We start from the raw sequence: 14,855 nt of genomic DNA, 5'->3' as shown, positions 1-14,855 counted from the left end.
ACGCGAAACGTCCGGTTAGACAAGTAGCTTTCGACTGTGTTTAACATATTTCCACGGACCCCCATCGCGGAAAGATCTCGCAGAATCCCGAAGCGCCATGTCGTGTCGTACGCTTTCTCTAGATCTAGAAAGACCGAAAGTAAAAACTTTTTATGTATAAACGCATCTCTGATGTTTGCCTCGATGCGAACAAGGTGGTCTATTGTTGACCTACCTTCTCGGAAGCCACACTGGAAGGGGTCTAGTATTTTGTCATTTTCTAGGAAACAGATTAGGCGCCGGTTTATCATTTTTTCGTACAACTTGCACAGGCAGCTTGTTAGCGCTTGTTAGAATCGGGATGACTATGGCTTCTTTCCACAAGGAAGGAATATATCCAGCCGCCCACATGGCATTAAAGAGAGAGAGGAGTGTTGTCAGTGTTTCGGGGTGTAAGTACCTAATCATTTCGTAGATGGTACGGTCGCCACCTGGCGCTGAGTTGTTGCAACAAGCGAGAGATGCTTTAAGTTCGGCTAAGCTGAATGGTCGGTTGTAAGCCTCATTTGATGAACCTTTGCGATTAAGGGGCTGCCGCTCTTCGCGTTCTTTGAACTTCAGGAAAGATTGTGTATAGTGCGATTCACTCGATACATATTCGAAGTGTTTGCCTAGACTATCCGCCTGGTCTTCCAGGCTATCACCTTGGCTATTTACTAAGGGTAGGGGATGTGACTCCCGACCTATTAATTTATTTACCCTATTCCAGACTTTCGTTTCATCTGTATACGAGTTTATGCTGGAGATGTACTTTTCCCAGCTCTCTCTTTTAGCACGTCTGCGCGTTTTCCTGCCCTGCGATTTTGCTTGTTTAAAATTAATCAAGTTATCGGCTGTTGGGGAGTTGCGAAACAATCCCCAGGCCTTGTTTTGCTTTTTACGTGCTTTTTGGCATTCCTCGTTCCACCAAGGCAGGCACGCTTATTAGCTAGTCCATTAGTTTGTTGTATGCACCTTTCTGCAGCGTCAGTGATAAAACCTGTTATATACGCCACAGCATCGTCTATGTTAAGAGAAGCAATGTCATCCCGGCCTAAATATGTTATTTCTTTAAAAAGTTGCCAGTTAGCAGAGTTAACCTTCCATCGGGGAACATGTGGCGAGCAACCATCTTGTTTTGTTAAGCTTAGTATAATTGGAAAGTGGTCGCTCCCAAAGGGGTTCTTCAGAACCGTGCCACTGCAGGTACGGAATTAGTGTACTCGACACGATACTCAAATCTATGGAGGAGTATGAATTATGCGCACGCTGTAGTACGTTGGCTCTTTTTTATTAAGTAAACATGCTCCCGAGGAAAAAAGGAAGTTTTCAATTAGGCGACCTCTTCCATCACAACGCGAGTCTCCCCACAAGGTGTTATGTGCATTGAAATCTCCGAGAACGATGTATGGCTCCGGAAGTTCATTTATGTAGTTTTGAAATTCAGTTTTATGTAGCTGATAATTGGGAGGGATGTATATAGAGCTGATAGTGATCAGCTTGTCAAACAACACCCCTCGGACAGCAACTGCCTCTAGGGGCGTACGAAGTTTTAATTCCCGGCAGGCAATGCATCTATCGACTACAATAGCCACACCACCGGAAGACACGACTGTGTCATCGCGGTCTTTACAAAAAATGGCGTGTTGCCGGAGAAAGTTTGATTGTGTAGGTTTAAGGTGTGTCTCTTGAACACACAGCACCTTAGGATTAAACCTGTGTAGGATTTCTTTGACGTCATCGAGGTTGTGTAGGAGTCCTCTGACGTTCCATTGTATTATTTGTGTATTCATGTTGGAAGTGTTTTTTGTGCTGTGTGTTTAAAAAAGAGACTAATTTAACTTACAGAGCCCTTCTCGGGCCCTGTGATGCGGGCTTTTTCTTTTTTGGAGCGATCGCGAGATTCTCGCGGCTCGGATTCGCCGCTTGGGGGCCGAGCTGAGAAGCCGCGCTGTCCATGGGCTCCGTCAATTTTCCATGATTGTGAGCGAAAATTCAAGACTCTAAACCGTACTTCGACGAAGAGAGACGTCGGAACATCACTGCCTTCGGAGAACGACAAGTTTTTGGCAGGAGGGCTCCTCTCTGGGGCACAGTAACGACTTTCTTGAGCCGCCACGCCGGCGGCCCAGCTAACCCTTACCTGGCATACGACGACACCGACCCGCTGCGCCGGCGGGTCTCCCGCACCCTGGCCTGAGTGGAGACTGGGCCCCACTCCGCCAAGGGCCAACACCGGCAGAGGACATGGACGTCGTCGGAGTGGAGGGAGAGACAATCTTCCCTGAAGAATACGAGGATCCAGGATGGATGGCGGCACACACCCGCCGAAAATCTAGGACTAAGGAACGCTCGAGTATCGGCGACAGCTTAAGGAACGCCGACGAGACGCATCGGCTGGCAACGAGACGCAACAGCTGGCGCAAGCACGGAACGCCGGCTCCACGACAGCCACAGCTACCAGAGGAGGACTACAAGGTAGTCATTCGTCCCAGAGGAGGTTTTGACACGATGCAGAGCTCTGCGATTATAAAGACGGCGTTCTGCGTGCAGCAGGAATAACTATGAAAGACGCGGAAGAAGATATTCTTCGAGTGAACTCAAAGCAAAACACTTTCATCATGAGCACACCGAAGCTGGAAAACGCGAAGCGTTACAGTCAACTAAAAGAGATCCGGATTGGAACAGGCGTCTTTGGAGCAGCCGCGTATATCACGGCACCTGACAACACATCCAAAGGTGTTATAAGGGGAATCCCGCACTACGATGCACCAGAAGACATAGAGGAAAGTCTTGTAAATCGAAGAAATCCGACAATTCTCCATGCGAGACGCATGGGCCGAACGGACTCTGTAGTGATAGTGTTCGAAGGCACTTACGTGCCGCACTACGTGTACTACAGAGGCGCGGAATACCGCTGTGTGTTATACCGAAAGAAACACGAGCTGTGCACTACATGCGGTCGCCTAGGACACCGAGCGGACGTCTGCCCGGCACCCAATACAAGCACTGTAGAGGCTGCAGAATGCTGAATCCCACCGAGGACCACCAATGTGATCCGAGATGCTCTTTGTGCGGAAAGAGACACCTTACAGGGGACAAACAGTGCCGCGAATGGTTCAAAACACCGTACCTACTGAAAAAAGGTACTGGGAGCGTGTGCAGCACGAACAACAAGGGACCAAGCAACCGAGGGACGACTCCACACTCACCACATCGGACCACCAAGGGAACCGCTCAAGCCATGAAACCCTCCGTACAAGACAAGACAACGCGACGCCGACGAGGGAAATTAGAAGGAGAAGCCGTTCCAGCTCCTTCCCAAGACTTCCCCCTCCGGAAGGGAAACACAGAGGACATCGCCAGTCACGGTCTCCATCAAGAACCCGGTCCCGGTACCCATCGAGGACGAGGAGACAGGCGTCACCACAAAAGGCGACCAGCAGCACCAGAGGAACGCCAGCAGACGAAGGTGTAAAGGTGAGCTGGGCAGATACGGTCTCCTCTGCTCCGAAGAACGGGAATAGATCCGCTCTAGAAAAAGAAATCTATGATATTAGGAAAGCACTCGAGGGGGTCATTCGTGAAAACGCGACACAGAGAGGAAATCCGGCGCCTCCGCATAGAAAATAAGGAACTTCGTCAAAACAAAGGGAAAGAGGCCAATCCCCCGACAACTTTGGGAGGAGAACCAGCAAAATGCACAACAGGAGCACCTCCAGCAAAGAGGAAAAATACTGAGGAATCTAGCACAGATGATATAACTGAGAGAATTGAAAAGATCGAGAGCATGATAACCAAACTGGCCGAAACCGTACAAAAACAGTATGTAGGCATACAAGCACCACTAGAAAAAATGCAGCAGATTATTGAAGGAATCGATTCTCGGGTTACAATGCTTGAGAACGTGCAACAAAGTGGACGCTCGACGGGAATAGGACCGATAAAAATCCACAAACCCTACGATAGGCCTGCGGGGACCGACGTCACTAGAGCCCCTGGTGAACTAGTTCCCAGTAAACATGGCGTCACGTAATCATTACAAAATTTGGCAGTGGAACTGCAGGGGGTACCGTCGGAAACGGAGTAACCTTCAGCAGTTCATAAATAACAAGGAGGCGCCAGACATCATTGCTCTGCAGGAAACGGGAGGACCAGCCAAACTGTCCGGATATAAAACGTATGGTACTTCGAGCGAGGAAAACGCCCGTCTCAACTCTAGTGAACAGAAATTTAGCGGTATTAACGCACGATACAGGGGTTTTAAACGTAGACCACGTCCTGATCGAGATAATCCCTAAACGACAACATCAGGGAAGTTTATTCGTACTAAATGTTTATAGCAGCCCTAGAAGCAACAAGATGAGGTTTGGAGAGTTAATTACACAAACACTAACTATAGCCAATCGCCAGGCAGTGGTAATACTCGGAGACTTTAATGCTCCACACCAGTGCTGGGGATACAAAAACGACACCGCGAAAGGCAGGAATCTATGGCTTGAGGCGCAAAGAGCCCACCTTACCTTAGTAACGGACCCACAAACACCCACCAGAATAGGCAATAGCGTCAGCATCGATACTACGCCAGATCTAGCATTTATCAAAAACATGCTTGATGCCCATTGGACAAACATCCAGGAAAATCTTGGGAGTGACCATTACATTCTTGAGACAGTAATAAAGGCCGGCCCCCCGCAAAGGAAAGGAAAATCCCTCACCATGGTAGAATGGGACCTTTTCCGACAAATACGGGCGGAGGACACAAACGAAGATGGCGACACAATTGAGGATTTTGAGGTCTGGACACAGAAACTTCTCAATAGTGTAAAGAGAGCCACAAAGAATATACCAGACGAGGCTGGGCTAGAACAAGCAGATGCAAAATTGCTACACTTATGGGAAGCACGGAACAGCATAGCAACACGATGGAAACGGAAACGGCTCAATAGAAATCTTAGGCGGAAAATGGCCGAACTAGACAGGGAAATCGAGAAACACACAAATAGATTGACGCGGCAAAACTGGGAAGCTACGTGTAACAGAATGCAGAGAGAAGTAAACTCGGCAAAAACATGGAATATCCTACGGCACTTGATTGACCCTGAAAATGGCAAAATTGCACAAAGGCACAACATCAATAAGCTAACCCACCAATATGCAGGTACAGAAGCAGAATTACTGCAAGAAGTCCAATCACTATACATAGGCGACCTAGCGCAGACTCCCTTACCGCACTATACCGGAGAGGAAAACCTTGAATTGGACATGCCTATAACGGAAGCAGAAGTTAGACAGGCGCTGCAGGACTTGCGCCCGAAATCCGCCCCGGGTCCCGATGGTATCAGCAACAAAATGCTACGGAATCTCGATGATCTCTCTATAAAGGCGATTACCCAATACATGAACGACTGCTGGGAGAAGGGGGCTATACCTCAACTGTGGAAAACAGCGCATATAGTCATGATCCCTAAACAAGGAAAAATGCTGAAGTTAGAAAATCTAAGACCAATATCATTAACATCGTGTGCGGGAAAATTAATGGAACACGTGATACTCACGCGTCTAGTAAGATACATGGACGACAATAACCTCTTCCCGCACACGATGATAGGCTTTCGATGTAAACTTTCCACACAAGGTATCATGCTTCAAATCCAACACCAAATTATAGACACAGCCTCAAAAACAAGAGACAACAAAGCCATATTAGGCCTAGATCTTGCAAAAGCTTTTGACAACATTACACATGAAGCTATTTTAGGAAACCTCCAAGGATTAGGAGTTGGTAAACGGGCCTACGAATACATTAGAGACTTCCTATTAAACAGAAAGGCCCGAATTACGATCGGAGACATACATTCGGACGATATAAGACTAGGGAGCCGAGGAACACCACAGGGATCAGTTCTCTCGCCACTACTCTTCAACGTGGCCATGATCGGCCTCCCGGAGAAGTTGAACACAGTGGAAGGGCTACATCATAGTTTATACGCTGATGATATCACGCTGTGGGTCACAGGGGGCAGCGACGGATACATCGAGGCTACCCTCCAAGAAGCAATACGCAGAGTAGAGGAATATGTTGGCAGTAGGGGCCTTCAGTGCTCACCACAGAAGTCGCAACTCTTGATTTACCACCCACAAAGAAGCAGCCGTAAAGAAAACAGCATATCCCAAATACGACTAAGCGCGGGGGGCCAACAAATACCAGCAGTTGACAGTATTCGGGTACTAGGCATGCGGATACAAGCAAACAGGCGAAATAATGAAACGATAAAGGCTTTAGAAAGAGGGACGCAACAAACAATGCGCCTGATCGCAAGAATTGCAAACCGACACAGCGGGATGAAGGAAGCCAACCTAATTAAGTTAGTAGAGGCTTTTGCTATTAGCCGAATAGTATATGTGACTCCTTATCTGAACCTCCTCATGGCAGAAAAAGCAAAAATTGAAGCCTTGATAAGGAAAGTATATAAACAAGCGCTTGGAATACCTGTCAGTACATCTACGGAAAGACTACTTGCCTTAGGTGTACACAATACCCTAGATGAATTAATAGAAGCGCACAAAACGGCCCAATACGAGAGACTAGCTCAGACTGCTACGGGCAGGACGATACTTGATTGCCTCCATATAGGCTATGCAACGCAACAGGGAATCAAGATGGATATACCGCGAGAAATACGCGGAAGGATAAAGGTTCTACCAATTCCCAGAAACATGCACCCGGAGAACGACGCGGGAAGGCGTGTGGAGAGGGCAAAGGCCCTCAGAAATAAATACGAAAACATCAAGGACGTGGTCTACGTAGACGCCGCGAAATATCCAAATGAGCAAAAAATGACTGTCGTAATCACTGATAAAGAAGGCAAGATGACAGCTGGCGGCTCAATACGAACGCACAGCGTAGAAACGGCAGAGGAATCAGCCATCGCATTGGCGATAGCTTCCTCGTCGGCCAGACACATAATTAGTGACTCAAAAGCAGCAGTGCGAAATTTCTTAAGAGGGCGAGTATCGCCAGAGGCGATTAAGATTTTAACCAATTTGAAAGACTACAGACACATACAAATTATCTGGACACCTGCGCATGCCTCCCTCCCTGGGAACGAGGCGGCTCACACATTGGCTCGAGAACTCACTAACCGAGCCAGAGAGCAGCCTCACCCAGAGATGAGAGAGGAGCGCATGGTTAGTTACAATGAAATCACCAAATATTATAGATTGGCGAGGGTTCGGTATCCCCCCGCCCACCCAACACTCAGTAAGCCGCAGACGGTGGCCTGGCGCCTCCGTCAAACCAAAACCTATCCGAATCCCGTGGCCTACAGCCGGTATTATCCAGATAAATATGAGGGCAAATGTCGGTTATGTGAAGGATGGGCGGATCTGAGACACATCCTGTGGGCTTGCCCTCAGGTGACTCGACAGGGCCGCAAAATAGATAATGAGGAGCAGTGGGAGGCCGTACTACTCAGTTCTGACCCGGAAGTACAACTCTGGGCCGTCCAGCTGGCTGAAGACGCCGCCAGGGCCCAAGGGCTTCTGGCCGCCGTTTAGGCGGGGACCTAGTCCCCAAAACCGCTGGACCTAATAAAGTTATTTCTCTCTCTCTCTCTCGCGGCTCCTTTGGCGCTTGCGGCGCTGTCTGGCAGGTTGTTGTGTCCATCGCCTCTTGCGAGGCGCTGGACACGCGCTCTTGCGAGCGGTTGTTTTGACGGGAAGGCCTCGTTTCGAGGGACGAGGCCCTTGAGGCCACCAGCCCGGAGGTCGATGGCCCCTTCTTGTGAGTTGGGGGAGTAGCGCGAGCTGCAGCCGCCGGGGGGGGGGGGGGGGGCGGATGGCGTCACTGCCGGCTCACTGTGTGTGGGCCGGACAGCCGCCGGAAGCCGTTGCGACGCTGCCCCCTGACGCGCCACTTCGGCAAAAGTTTTCTTTGGCAGGTAGGATATCCGCCTGCGTGCCTCCTTGAACGTTAGATTTTCCTTTACTTTAATTGTTACAATTTCTTTTTCTTTTTTCCAGGATGGGCACGACCGCGAGTATGCGGCGTGCTCCCCATCACAGTTCATACAGTGGAGAGAGTTTTCGCATGATTCAGAGAGATGCTCAGTGACACTGCATTTCGCACAAGTCTGACGGCCTCGGCAGTTCTGCGAACTGTGGCCGAATCTTTGGCATTTGAAGCATCGAAGAGGGTTTGGCACGTATGGCCTGACACGTAATTTAATGTATCCGGCTTCAATGGTCTCGGGTAGAACACTAGAACCAAAAGTAAGGATTATATGTTTTGTCTTTAGCTCCTTGCCATCGCGCCTCATCTTGATTCGTTTTACAGTCAAAACATTTTGCTCTTTGAATCCTTCCAAAAGTTCATCTTCGGTGAGCTCCAACAGGTCGTCATCAGAAATAACACCGCGGGTGGTGTTCATTGTGCGGTGCGGGGTCACAGTCACAGGAAAGTCTCCAAACGACACTAGATTCTGTAGTTTATCATGTTGTTTCTTATCGCGGAGTTCCAGGAGGAGGTCACCGCTGGCCATCCTCGTCGCCTTGTAACCTGGTCCTATAGTCTCTGTCAGAGTCTTTGCAGCGATAAAGGGTGAGATCACTCTCACGGTCTTTTCAGTTTTCTCACTGTGTACCACGTGGTAGCGTGGAAAGTTTTCAACTTGTCGGCCAAAAAATTTAATAACTTCTTCGGTGCGCCCCGTCTTTTGGGGGCGATCAGAAAGCGCGGGAAAAGAATTAGCCATAAAATATTCATGTTTCGGCAGAAACGCCAGCCACCCACCATGGAGTCCTACTAGGGGACGCTGCAGTGCCTGTAAACATAGGCCCTGCAGACGCCAGCTGTACGTCACCACTATAACCGAATATGAAATAACCTAGGCAGGCTACTCACACAGGGTTAACCCTCGCTGCCAAGAAGATCGGAAGGAATATAGAAGAGAGGAGAAGAGAGGAAAGATTAAAAGTAAGAGAGAAAGACGAAGGTTGGAGAGGAGGATAGGAAAAGGCAACTACCGATTTCTCCCGGATGGGTCAGTCCGGGAGTGCCGTCTACGTGAAGCCGAGGCCAAAGGGGTGTGTTGCCTCCGCCGAGGGGCCATAAAGGTCCAAGCACTCAGCATCGGCTCAACCCCCAGGATCCCCTTTTCCCCGGACACGGCTAAGCCACGCACGGTTAAACGTGGGAGGGTCCAACCCTCGTGTGCTCGGGTCCGTGGTGTCGCAACACACCAAACGCCTGCTGACGCAGACGCCCCTGCGGGTACATACTCTCAAACATAGAACTGAAGCAAAAATGTGATAACTTTTGTCCTATTCATAGCAGAAATAATCAGGTAGAGTACGCCACGTTGTTAGCAGAACCAGACTCTTCAGGCTGCGCATTAATAATTTACATTCAAATTTCTGTGAGAACATGTCATTGAGCAGTGAATATTACTTGGTAATGTTTTATTTGATGCACTATTTGCACAATCTACAGCGACCATCCCAACAGTGCTTCTTTTTTAACTGTACCATCACCGCAGACGACATCCATTCTCTGTTTACTGCTTTTAACAAAGCATGCTTCATAAAAAGCAGTGTAACAACAAAAATGTGCAGATGTTGTGAATGCTTAGTAGGATGCGAAAATACTTTTTATGGTGACAAAACATGTTCATAATTCAAAAACTAATTAATATACTTCTGGGACCAATTGGTGTGTATTTGATTTGATCGCATGATTAACTATTTGCACACCTACAAATAATTCATTGTGGTAAGCTAAACATGGCTGTTACAATTTATTCAGGTTCAGCCTTGCATTCACTTCAAACATGCAGGTATAATTCTGTGACATCGCTCACACAATGACCATACAATAATTTACAAAACCCTAAGATTTAGTAATTAATGTTGAATATTGCCAGAATTTTGGGTAAGTGGTGTTGCTGGTGTCACTTTGTGAGGAAAGCAAATCCCATAATTCATCGTCAGATTGCTGTGCGAGCAAAGGACATATGTATTTTACAAATGAGCGCCCACTCACAATCAAGTTTACTTCAGGAACGAATTGTGCAATGACCAACTCACCCAGGTATCGGTTGTTATGCAAACCCCAGAAGCCTGACTTTCCAATCAAAACACTGCAATGTGTACTCTAAAAATGTATGCATTCAAGCTGGTTGACATCTTATATATTTTCTAGTAATTAATTAGCATGTAAAAACAGACAGCATGAAACAAGCGTATTTGCAAGCACAGGAGAGGACAACAGATGCCAAAGAAATGCTTTTGTCGCAACATAGGCATGCAGGCTGGCATCAGGTGCCACAGACTGTGTGCACTTATCCGACTAATGCAATCTATTCAGGCAATTCCAGGTTGCCGCTGTGCTAGGTGAAACTAATTCTTCGCTGATGCCATGGTCTCTGGAGTACTATTGCTTGGTATTGTACAAGGCTCAGTACATGTTTTTTTTTTATTTTTAGTGCTGAAAGTAGTAGTGCTCCATAATTGCTATTACCCCTCATTTTTTTCAGGCTCCCTTCCTTGGTGCAACCCCTGATGGGTTGTGGCATTGCAGCTGCCATGGTGTGGGCCTCTTAGAAGTGTCCATGGTCCCTCAAGGAGCCTCACCACAAAGTCATGGAGGCCTCATATTTGACTGCTGCAGGGAATCTCTCAGAGCAGCACCCATATTACACTCAAATTCAGACTCAACTGCATGTCTGTAGAAAACAGACTTGCCATTTTGTTGTTTGGCTGCCCCACCAGTTTGCAGTAATTAATGTCAGTTACAGCCCCAGATTTTTCAAACCTCTTTTGGAGAAGGCACGTATAATATGGGTTGAGCATGTGCTTCCTGCTCTATTTTGAAGAGTTTGGTGCCACGAATTTTTGGAGAATGTCTATATCATTTCTTCATTTTTTAGAGCTTTTTTTTCTCACTTTTAGTACTTTGTACTCATGGTACTCCAGGGGTTTGTGACTATGTGAAAACTTCGAATAACAAGTGTTCTAGTCAAGCGTTCTAGTCAATTCGGTACTCGAATCGAATGGTGCATGTTCGAAATACCGAATATTTTTTCATAATCAGCACCGACAAGATAGCCCCTTAGGAAAGACACGTTGGAACAGCGAGGGGTCATTTTTCTTGTTTAACCATTGTATTGTAAAGAATTACGAGATACTAGTCATCATTAGGTAGGTGGTATACTTAAATTTATTTTGGGTTGCAGTTTCATTGACAATAGGCACTTGTGTGTTTTTATTTGCAATTTTACCTGTTTCTCTTACTGTGTTAGGCTTCATTGTGTAATGTTTTTACTACGCTGCACTGCAGCAGTCAGTTGCTATCTTCATCTTGTCATAACTGAAGGTGGGGACTACGGCAGCTTCGGAAGTGCTATTTTTGTACACGTTTACATGAATAACAGATGCAAGTGTTGCGACTATGCGAAAACTTCGAATAACAAGTGTTCTAGTCAAGCGTTCTAGTCAATTCAGTACTCGAATCGAATGGTGCATATTCGAAATAACAAATATTTTTTCATAATCAGCACCGACAAGATAACCCCTTAGGAAAGACACGTTGGAACAGCGAGGAGTCATTTTTCTTGTTTTAACCATTGTATTGTAAAGAATTACGAGATACTAGTCATCATTATGTAGGTGGTATACTTAAATTTATTTTGGGTTGCAGTTTCATTAACAATAGGCACTTGTGTGTTTTTATTTGCAATTTTACCTGTTTATCTTACTGTGTTAGGCTTCATTGTGTAATGTTTTTACTATGCTGCACTGCAGCAGTCAGGTGCTATCTTCATCTTGTCATAACTGAAGGTGGGGACTACGGCAGCTTCAGAACTGCAATTTTTGTACACGTTTAGATGAATAGCAGATGCAAGTGTTGTGTAAATTGTCTTTCGGTTACAGTATTCAACACTGATGTTTGCCTGCTTTTGCTGCTATGGCCCATGCTGTGATCACTGGTTTATCAGTTTCATTGCATATTTAACTCTGTGTGTACTGTTCAACATTGTTTAATTTTTATGTCTTTTATTTAAAAGCTGGAGATAAAATACCACCTTCAATACTGTAGTCACTGCTGCATTTGAACCTACAGTTACAAAATAGATCGAAGGCTCTAGTCGCTGCTGTATGCAAGCTTACTTGTTTGCCCAATTGTATTTTCTTGCCGCTTGAAATTGATAGTAATGATCCTTTGTGAAGTTTGTGAATATGTGTTTCAAATAAAGTGTGGAATTCTAGGGCTGTATTGCAAATGAATATTCAATTGGATGTCATCACTATTCGATTCTACGCTACTACACTCTATCTGTACTACTCTGTAATGTAAGCCCCAGGTGGTCAAAATTAACCCCGAGCCTCCCAATAAACTCTGAATCATATTGTGGTTTTGGCATGTAAAACCCCACAATTTATTTGAATTTTTTTACCAATAGTTTGATTTCTACAACATTATGAACGGAACAGTGAATTTGCACTAACACGCTTTATGAATGGGGTACTTCATAGGCATAAGTCTAGATGCATAGCTTTTCATAGAATCATGTTTGTGACCTGATTAACCGAAAACACGTATACAATGGGTGAAGTTATTTATTTACACATTGAGTGGCTGACAGGCATTCACAAGGCTCGTCTGAACAGAAATTCAGAGCAGTTTTCATCACGATAGCTCAACACATTTACTAATGCAGCAAAAAACAACACAATGGCAGCACTTTTTCAGAACTTAAACTTACAGCGCAAACACCTAAGACGAACTACAAAAGGAATATATGACACACACTGGCGCTAACAACGTTACAGTTATCTGCCAAATTATCACATATGCAAACGCAAAAAGTCAAATTCAGATGAGTGCAGGGACAAAGATGTATCACTCATGTAATTATCGCCTTGTCTTTTTATGTGGTAGGCTTATAAGGCAAGCCGTGCACATGCTCATTCTTGCTTTTGCCAGGAATCGACGTCCCATCGAGTCGCATCTCACAATTGATGCGAGAGTTGATATGCGCAAGAAGGTGCGCTCCTCTGCATTTTTTACGTTTTGCTCATGTTCCCCGAGTTGCTCATTGACGCAACGCCCTGTCTGGCCAACATACGTCTTACCACATGAGAGTGGAATGGCATAAACCACACCAGACAGAAAAATATCCACAAGAACGGGAGCAACACATGACCCAGTGCAAATACCATTCCGTTGTTATTACGGTTCGTCATTAAAACAATAAGTAACTTGAAGTTAATATTCCAACAGACTAAAAAATCACCCTATGAAAGTCCAGCATCATTCTGGAACGAAGAAATAAGTTTGTTAGTCGGTCCCAGTGTGTATCGTCTCTTCCTTTTGGGGTTCATCTTAGGTGTTCGCGCTGGAAGTTTAAGTTCAGAATTATGTACCAACTAGGCCCAAATGAACTTTTACTGAAACACTTTTTCAGAATGTTTGGTATCTCTAATGAAGACCTAGTGTAGCCTGCTTAACCAAGTTTGGTGTGGGCAGCTAAGTTTAGGTGAGTCGAGGTTTCATGTTGGTGAGTGCAGCACAAATCACAGTGATGTCCGTGGCATACCGCAGCATATTAATGGGAATTCGATCGCTGAGGATGTGAAATGTTTTCATGCGGCCAATAGCGCGCTCTACATGAATTGGGACTTTTGAGATGTGACGTGCGTCTTCCACCTCTTTGGCCGACAGTTGCTTTTTGCCTCTTGTTAGTGCTGGCACTACAAGTTTGGCTCCTCGACGAGGAACTTACTCCTTGATTAAAAAGCCTCGGTCAGCCAAAACTATGTCACCATGTTGCAGTTTCTGAAGAAAACCCGACTCTAAAATGATTTCTTTATCAGACGCACGCCCACCCCAGCACTTACTTATGAAGCTGACTGCTCCACATGGAGTAATGCCAATTAAAAACTTAATTGTGTTCGAGCTTTTGTAGTGAGAGTAAGTCTTAGACCTTGATGAAAAGCCAAATGGTCTTTGAATTCGTATCTCTGTGCAGTCAATAATGGCGATGCAGTTTGGGTACTTCCTGCGTACAGTCATTGGCATTGTTCTGTATGCATCTTCTCGGGAGGGCCAGATAATAAAACGTCTTAACTCGGAAGCGATCAGAGGTATGTTCTTGGTCATTATCCTACCTAGCGTACCTTCTGACAGGCCGAACCTGTGACACAAGTCAATGTTCAGAAGAGAAAGCCTGAGTTTCATTAGTACAATCAATACAACATCGTCTAAAGTGCACGTGTTAGGAATGTACATAGGTACATTATGGAACAATGAAACAAAGAATGAAAACAGCGCAATGGTTTTGAGCCCTGTGTAGATGCTCACACACTGTTCAGTGATGCATTGTGCCGAGAAGCGCCCCTTGTTGGCATTTTGCACTGCTGTTTCAGCTCGTTCTTCAGAGTCACGCAGGCTTTCCCTCAGGACCTTGTTGTCTCGCATCAACTTTTCATTTTGCTTCTCCAGAGCACCAACTCTCTTCTCAAGTTCTTGACACCTCGACTCTAAAAGAAGAATTTGTAAAACATAGTTATCACTTGCAAAAAAAGTGCAGCACATATGTGCAGCTATGCATACTTACTGCAAATGTAGCAACGCACTGCTACTAATGGTCCATCATCCTGACATGGTGCAACATTAGCTGGCACATCTGCGTCCCACCCCAGTGCTTGTGTATCTTGCAAGCCTGCACAGAAAGTTGATGGTTAAACAAAATGGAGCACTTAGTACTTTGTTTTACCTTCAGGGTTAGCATGAGGATCTCCGAATGGTAGTTGCAGTGGCGGTGTCAGGGAATCTG

Source organism: Dermacentor silvarum, chromosome 4 (assembly GCF_013339745.2).
Source record: "Dermacentor silvarum isolate Dsil-2018 chromosome 4, BIME_Dsil_1.4, whole genome shotgun sequence".
NCBI classification, from domain to species: Eukaryota; Metazoa; Arthropoda; class Arachnida; order Ixodida; family Ixodidae; genus Dermacentor; species Dermacentor silvarum.
The sequence above is the reverse complement of the archived record's forward strand: the minus strand, read 5'-3'. Positions refer to the sequence as shown.